Raw genomic sequence first — 9106 nt, 5'->3', positions numbered from 1 at the left:
ATTAGATTACTTTTATCAGTTACTTCTACTTTTGATTTTGAGGTAGAACAGATGGATGTGAAGACAACATTTCTTCATGGGGATCTGGAAGAGGAAATCTCCATGAAGCAACTTGAAGGATTTGTGGTGAAGGGTAAGAAAGAACTGGTATGCAAGTTAAAGAAATATATGTACGGGTTAAAACAGTCACCAAGGATGTGGTATCAGAAATTTGATACATTTATACGGGGACTTGGCTTCAAGAGAAGCAAAGTAGACCATTGTGTGTATTTTAAATTAATTGGTGACCATGTTATTTATCTGGTCTTGTATGTGGATGATATGTTGCTGGTTGGAAATGACAAAGAAATTATCAAGGATTTGAAGACCCATTTGTCCTCCAAATTCAACATGAAAGATCTTGGTGCTGCAAAATATATTTTGGGCAAGGAAATTAAAAGAGATTGGACAAAGAGGAAGCTTTGGTTAAACTAGAGGAAGTGTGTCAAGACAATATTGCAGAGGTTTAATATGCAAGATAGTAAACCGGTGAAGGTTCCTATTCCTGTAGGTGTAAAGTTATCTGCTGAACAGTGTCCCAAGACACAAGAAGAGGAAGGGGACATGTCCCGTGTTCCATATGCAAGTGCAGTCGGTAGCCTAAAGTATGTGATGGTCTGTACTAGACCAGATATTGCACATGCAGTGGGAGTATTGAGCAGGTTTATGTCAAAACCAGGGAAGGAGCACTAGAAAGCAGTGAAGTGAGTTTTTAGGTATTTTCATGGCACTAGTGATTATGGTTTGTGCTACCAAGGAAGACCAGGATTTGACAGAGTGTTAGATATTTGTGGCTTTGTTGATGCAGACTGAACTGGAGATCTAGATCAGAGAAGATCTACAAGTGGGTATGTGTTTAACCTATTTGGAGTTGCAGTCAGTTGGATGAGTAAGAAATAATCTGTAGTGGCACTATCAACTATAGAGGCAGAATACATGGCAGCCCCTCATGCAAGCAAGGAAGCAGTTTGGTTGCAGAGATTGTGTTCAAGTATGGGGTTAGTATAGGGAGCTATAAGGATAGACTGTGACAACCAAAGAGAATTTTTTTTGGCAAAGAACCCTGCATATCATTCAAAGACAAAGCACATTGATGTTCAGTATCACTTTGTGAGGGATATGATAGAAGACAAAAAGGTGTTGCTGGTAAAGGTGGACACTTTGAAGAATACTGCAGATGGATTGACAAAATTTGTGAACTATTAGAAGTTCTCTTGGTGTAGAGAAATAATGGGCATTGTAGGGCTGGATAAATGACTAAGCTCTCTTGTGGCCCCCTATGGAAAGAAAACAACAAGTGGAATAATGTTAGAATGTGTTATATTCATTCCACGACTAGCCCACGTAGTTAACTTGGGGGTTGGGGGGGGAGCCCCCCTGCATTGTGCTAATTGCATAGCAAGGGTGTCACAGGGGCTTGAGGGATGCAGGTAACACCCCTCTATGGGGTCTGGGGCAGCGCCCCAGAAAATTTTGGTTTTGGACCCCACGTTAGGTTGGGCAGACCTACATATGGTTTTGTGCATGATTTTCGCACATGGTTTTGGACGCGATGGTTTTCGGTCCATGGTATTGGATGCTTCAGCATGTATAAATATGTATTGTAACATTGAAAGGAACATAATGTAAAATCAATCTGGTAGTCTTGGCTTTGGGAACCAGGGGAAAATCTCTATGTATATGTTTTTTATGTGTTATGCTCTCGCATTGTTTATTTTCTATGTTTTAGAATTTGTATGCAGGTAATTTCTGTACGGGGTTAAAACCTACAGAATTAACTTCCACAAATTAGTAGAGTAGATTCAATTCTTATGCTTTAGAAAATTTCATGAGCAGAATTGAACCTACACATTAATTTCTACATGGTATCGGAGTTGGAACCACTGTAGAGTAGATATTTCAAAATCTCCATTGCAGGAGGTTCAAATTTGTAGATCACAGTTGCAAGTTTTCTTCAAGAATAAGACGATCGATTTTAATGGACTAAGGCTAGAGTATGCCCTTGAGGGAGGTTGAATATGTTGCATGTATGAACCCCATGGAGGCAGTATTGGTGGGTAATGGGTTGAAGGAATTAACTGATAATGATATTCCAAAACCAACAACATTTGATGTTAAGGATTTGGCAGAATGGAAGAAGTGTGTTGCAAAGGTGAGGAGGACCATATTGAAGGGAGTATGAGACCATATTGTCTTAAATATCCATGGGAAAGAGACTCTGTATGCAATGTGGCAAGCACTAATTTGTTCTACAATAGTAGTGACCATAGGAAATTGGCACTCAAGGGAAAACTTTGAAATATCAAGATGCAGAGGAATGAGACTATTCCAAAATACCTAAGAAGGTTCACACTGTGTCGAGATAAACTTGGTCAAGCTGGTGTTACTGTAGTAAAGGATTATTTGGTGAGCATAGCCCTTCTAGGCCTTCCTAAGAGCTGGTACAACTGCCAAGATTTGGGGAATGGGAGGGTGAAGCTACCAAATTGGGAACACTTATGGTATGATTTGGTATAGGGGGAAATAAAGAGGAATACCTTATACGAGACTTCATACAAGGGCAAGGATGAGGAGAACTGTGCCTTGGATGGAAATGAAAATAAAGGGAAAGGGAAGAAATCCCAATCCAAAGAAGAATCTAGTCAAGGGGGAAAGAATAAAGACTTGTCTAGAATCAAGTGCTTTCACTATCATTAACTCAGGAACTGTAATGAAGTGTCCACACAAGAAGGCAAGTAAGAAGACTATAGGAGGAGAACTGGGTGAAGCATTAGCTTCATAGTTTGAGCTTGTTTTTAATCTCATTGCATGCATGGCCAACACGTTGATGGGAAGTGTTTGATATCTCGATACCAGTGCCTTATTCCATATAATGGGGAACATAGAATTTTTTAGTGATTTGGAGGAGAAGGATCTCCAAATGCACATCGAGATGGGAGGTGACTAAAGGTAGAGTGCAACCGATATTTGTAGAGTCAATCTTAGAAGCAGTCGATATCCCCTCTCAGGTTCAAGGATGTGATGTTTGTTCTAGGTCTAAAGAAGAATTTTGTCTCCATTGCAGGTTTGGAAGACCATGGCTACGTTGTCATCTTCAGCAAAGGAAAGGAATTCTTGAGACACATAGCCATGGGATAGGTGAAGTAGATCAGGGTTCAGGTGAAGGACCTCTACAATCTAGATTTGGAGGATTGTGCTACATTGAGCACAAAGGTGGAGAAGGTGTAGAGCCACAATGTCAACAAAATGTGGCATAGAAGACTTGGCCATTTACATTATGGCGCTTTGAATATCATGTAGCATATTACCATAGGCCTACCTAAAGGAGAAATAGAGGAGCAAGACACATACGAAGGGTGTACCTTGGGGAAGTACACAAAATCCACTTTCCATGATCGAGATAGCAGAGCACATGCAGTCCTTGAAAGGATACACTCTGATGTTTGTCGACCTTTCTCAACAGCCTCCACTTCCATGCACAATGCAAGAAGGATTATACTTTCTCCAAGTTATTAAAGCTAAAGGCACTGGTGGAGAAAGAAACAGGCAAGATGGTGAAGGCTCTCAGGAGCAATAATGGAGGTGAGTACGTGCCAAATGAGTTTTTAAAAAATGTGCAAAAGAAGGCATTCGATGAGAATTGAAAACACCCCAACACCCATAATATAATGGGGTAACTGAAAGGAAGAACCAGAGCATTGTGGGAGTATCACGAGTGATGTTGCATGAGAAAATCCTACCTTTGCACATGTGGGTTGAAGCATGCAACATGACAGTATATTTCCATAATAGGATTCCTCATCGGATTTGTGGCATGATTATATTAGAGGAGGATTTCTTGGGGAAGAAGCTAGATGTGTCGCACTTAAGGATATTTGGAACCTCTATCTATTGCCATGTCTCCAAATAATCAAGGAAGAAGATAGAGCCGACAACAGAGTTGGGGGTATTTTTTGGTTACATAGAAATTCCCCACAACTAGCATGTGTATTTTCCATCCCTCAGAATGAAAATTGTATGACAAGATGTAAAATTTGATGAAGACAAAGCCATGTGGTGCTCTTTTGAGAGGGAGCTTCAGATCCCGCCAGAGGAGGAGCCTGAAGATGTTGTGGAGCAGCCACAAGTTGAGGAGAAGACAGTGGAGACAACCACTCAAGAAGTGTCATCCAAAGAAGTTAGGAAGAGAACTAGAGAAGATGAGAGACTTATGCAGGGTGTAAGGGATAATGTGGGTTCTCCTTTAAATCAGCGCAGGCAGAGAAGGTCACTAGATCAGTACAGTAGCTACATGGCTCTAATGACTGAGCTAATAGAGTTTGAGCCATCCTCTTTCAAGGAAGAAATAGGGTAACTAGTATGGGTTGATGCAATGGTGGAGGATTACAAATCCATTGTGAAGAACAACTTTTGGGCGATGGTCCCAGGACCAACAGACAAATCAGTTGTAGGTTCAAGATGGATCTTCAAGGTGAAGTAGGAAACATATAGAAACATAGAAAAGTACAATTCCATATTTGTGACCAAGGGTTACTCTAACATAGAGGGGATTGACTATGAGGAGACCTTTTATCCTGTAGAAAGGTACTCATACATCAAATCAATCCTTCCTTTGGTTGCACATATGGGGTGGAAGATCCACCAAATGGATGTGAAAACAACATTCCTCAATGGAGTTATTGAGGAGGAGGTGTAAATTGAGAAACCTGAAGGCTTCAAGATAATTGATTGAGATTTGCATGTGTGCAGACTCAAGTGAGAATTTTATGGTCTCAAGCAAGCAACTTGTGCTTGGTACACATGGATCAAAGGCTATATCACTGGTTTCGGCTTCACCAAAAGCGAAGTAGATGAAAACCTCTATCATATTTTGGTAGAAGGTAAATTGTTGATTATTGTTTTATATGTTGACAACTTGATCCTTAATGGTGATGATTAGATGACCAGATCTTGCAAGGAGGACCTTGTGAGAGAGTTTGAGATGAAGGACATGTGTCTCATGCAAAAATTCCTTGGATTGGAAGTATCGAAAGGTGATGGAGAACTATTTGTCTCTCAGGGAAAGTATGCTAATGAGATACTTTAAAGGTTCTGCATGGACAAGTGAAAACCCATTGAGACTCCTTTATAGATGAATTGGAGGAAAGAGGATGCCACTTCAGGCGAGGAAGTGGATGTGACTAATTACTAGAATTTGGTGGGTTCACTCATGTATCTTGTGAGAACATGACTAGACATGTGTTATGCAGTTAGCCAACTGAGTCAATCTATGGTTAGGCCAACCAAACTATTTTGGAGGGTAGTTAAACATGTTATACGGTACCTCATAGGCACTACCGAGTTTGGAATTTGGTACAAAAGTACATAGGGAGTGACGTTGTGTGGCTTCATCGATGCAAATTGGGTGGGAAGTCCATTAGGCTAGAAGAGTACATCAAATGTAATTTTTAGTGTTACGTCTGCAGCAGTTTCTTGGTACAGCAAGAAGAAAAGATCAATGGTACTCAGCTAAGTAGAAGTAGAATACATGGTTTTAAGTCAAGCAGCATGTGAGGCGATCTGGATGAGGAAGATACTTGTTTTCTTGTTTGGTTAGATGATGGATCCTACTATGATTTACAATGATAATCATAGTTGTATAAAACTCTCTGAGAATCATGTTTTTCACGATTAATCCAAGCATATTGATATCTAGTATCACCATCTATGGGATTCTGTGCAGACACAAATTATGTTGCTACAGTACATTCAAACAGAGGAACAAGATGCAAATATTTTCACAAAGTATTTGTCAAGAGGAAAATTTGAGTTCCAAAGGTGTAGGATAGGGATGGTTTATAATCTCGTTCTTTCTAAGAGCGAGTGTTGAAAATGCAGCAAGAAATCTACTTTCGACTATTCCTTTGTCAAACTAGATTAAAATTTGAATTCCTATTTCAACATAATACTTGGAGGTAGTTAAATGAGGTGACATGGAACTTGTCACTTAGTTAACTCAGTTAATTTGAGTTGGGGAAGCTTGTTATTAGTTTAGCATAATTGATTGCTAATTTGTAGCAATCCATTTCAATTAATTTTAGTTATTGTCAGTTTAGCTAGTTCTAGCTATCAAAAGAACTAGTGGAGGTCAAATTGTGGAAGTGGAACTTCAACCACTCTTAGTGAACAATCAATTAACTGATAAATCAACACAAAATAATTTTTGCATGCAGAGAATTTGAGTTACCCAGTTTAGAGTGTGAAATTCCTAAAAAATAGGGGCAATTTCCCAAGGGAAAAACATAGGAAAATAGGAGCTTGGGAAGGCTTGAAATTGGCTAAGTGTTGGCAAGGTTCAATCATACAGGAAAACAGATAGACTATACACTTGCAGGAAGTGCTCAAGATTGAGAAAGAATATGTATTTCTTCTCTATTCTATGATTAATGCATATAGATAGTAAGGGGTTTTAAGCAGTTTCCTTCCCCTAGATAAATATTTGTGCATGTGTGATGTTTCCTTTTTCATGTCTATGATTGTTTTTTTAGATGGTAAATTAACTTCCTTAGACCAATAGAGTAGCTTCAACTCTTGTGAATTAACAAATTTCATGAGCAATATTGAATCTTCATATTAATTTCTACATATGAATGAGGTATGGACTATTAAGAATCATTCTCATAGACATCTCAGGGTATTTGATTGTGATTCATATGGACTATAACACACTCCTCCCACATCTACCCAAGAAATTGACCAACCGAGGTAATCATGCTATGAGGGGCCACTATGATATGATTCAAACTCCTAAGTCACATTAAGGAAGTGGAACCGATAAAAATACACCATACAAACTTTCAACATCAACATTAGTACCCTCGGGAACCAACCCAACTTTTCTGCCAACCAGCCCCTCGGTCCCACTGACATTTTAGACAACTTGACCCCCAGATGCTCCCATGCTATAGGCCTTCAAGCGTCTAGGAGGCTCTGGACACTCTCATGACAAGGCATGCCAACAACTAAGGACTATTTTTCTCAGTGTTGTGCCAGTGTCCCTCATATTTGAGCCACTTTTTTAGGCCCATAGCGCAAGTCACTAGCCAGAATTAAATGACACCTTAATAACAATAAGATAACAAGGAAATGACAGTACGAATGAAATTACATGAATAAGGCCTTGGTTGGACCCCTACTAGCCATAACAAGCATTTCTTCAAACATATCAAGAATATATAATCTACAGGTGTAAATAATAGATCTAAGCATAGGGGTCTTCCTACTTAGCTAAGAATTGCTAAGAAGCATTGATTACTCAACACATTAACTTCCATTTCATCCATTAGGTCATACATATGTTGTTCATTCATTTACCATTAAAAACATGATGAGAGCCATACATTATCATAAAACACATTGTTGGCTTATTGGGGCCTAACCCAGGTTCAGAAGTGATTTAGCCAAATAAATCCCGCACTACTTGTCCTTTCGGAAACAGTTCCTAGAGCGTGGACTGAGGTCTCACCCGAGGTAGTATGGGAGGGAGATGGAACTAGGTTTCCACACCCTAGGGATTTCTTGATGAGGTTTGGAAAGGTCACGACCTAATCCTACGCGCTCGCGCTGCTCCGCAGTTGTCTAATCTTCATGTAGTTTTGGGTATAGAGTGCGAAGTGGCGCTGTCTAGATCCTTTACTCTTACTGTGTTATTATTATAGATCTGACTTAATTTTGTGGGCCCAGTAGTCTTATTAATAATTCACATTCATAACATGTGCGTGCAATCACAAAATGTAAAAAGATGCATAAAAATATAATAGAAGCATAAGTAAATAGATCTATGAGCAGATGCCCAATATTTCAGAATCCATGTATCTTTTATTAATCTTCTTTTTCGTTACAATCCCACTCCACCCTGTGCACTTAGCTATAGGGGTCTGTGCACACAGCTGCAGAGCCTCTTCTTACTACTACCGACCACAACTCGGACTTACAGACTTAGAGCCAATTTCTCATTCAAAAACCCATAATACTTGAGATCCAAACTAAAAAACTACTTTCTACCCTTAGAGCCTTGCTCTATTTATACATTCCCATGGTCCGTGGACAATGGGTAGGCCAACGCGTTCTAAATTAACTTACAATATTTTAGGGCAGAATACCTTAGACTCTCGCACTCTACGCCCACATTTTGCGGAGTCTTTACATTACATTGACCCAAAACTTCAGTCTACAAGTCCCAAACATCTGCTATGGGGGGGTCCGCTACCTAATAGGCCCCCAACAAAATCATCGTGACTTGTGCCGAGTCACACGGCTGGTGATGTGATCTTTGCTCGGAGTCCATCCAGCAACATCTACACTTTGCTGACGTCTGCCACACATTCCTCCGCTGTCCACTGTAGCAATTGTGCATGATTTTCTGATGAATTATTGTCAGAGGCACCTGCTTACCTTTGTGCATATGTGTCATGCATCTGGGCCAGCTTCCCCTTGATCGCAGTGGTGATCATGAATGCTTCCTCAAGCCAAGGCTAGATGGGTGCTTTAAGCCTTGCTTCTTTCTGGTGTACGGCGTCCACCTGTTCCTTCAGAGCCTGGGCCTCCCTCATCTTGGGCAATCGCTAAGTGAGGGTGACCATCTATGTGGTCCCCTAGACATTGTCATAGGCCTGCTGCAACTTCCGTGCTTCTGTCTCTAACTTCTATAGTGTTGGGTCTTCCTGTAGTGAAGTGAGCGTAACGAGGGACAGATCCAACAATCCCATGCACTCATGTCCAACCCGCTCTATCACTTCCAACCCCGATTGAATGGCATGGTGGCATTGCTCTTTGACTTTCAGGGGTGCAGAGGGTTGCGCCTTCAGCGTCAACTCCATGATCTGCAAGTTTAGCTCCAACTGAACCTTTGCGGCATCCTCTTGGGTCTTGCGAACTCCAACTGATAATTGCTGAATCTTTTCCTTAGTGGGGAGTGCCACCTGCATGGCCAACTCCGGTATGCTGCTATAGGCCTCCTCCATGGCCTGTTCTAATCCCTAGTTTTGCGCGACTAGGTTGTCGCACTGTAGGCTGGGCTGTTCTAAAT

This window comes from Pinus tabuliformis, chromosome 4_2 (genome assembly GCF_031772625.1).
Source record: "Pinus tabuliformis cultivar Carrire ecotype Pingquan chromosome 4_2, CPIR1, whole genome shotgun sequence".
Classification (NCBI taxonomy): Eukaryota; Viridiplantae; Streptophyta; class Pinopsida; order Pinales; family Pinaceae; genus Pinus; species Pinus tabuliformis.
Note: the sequence above shows the minus strand (reverse complement) of the source record.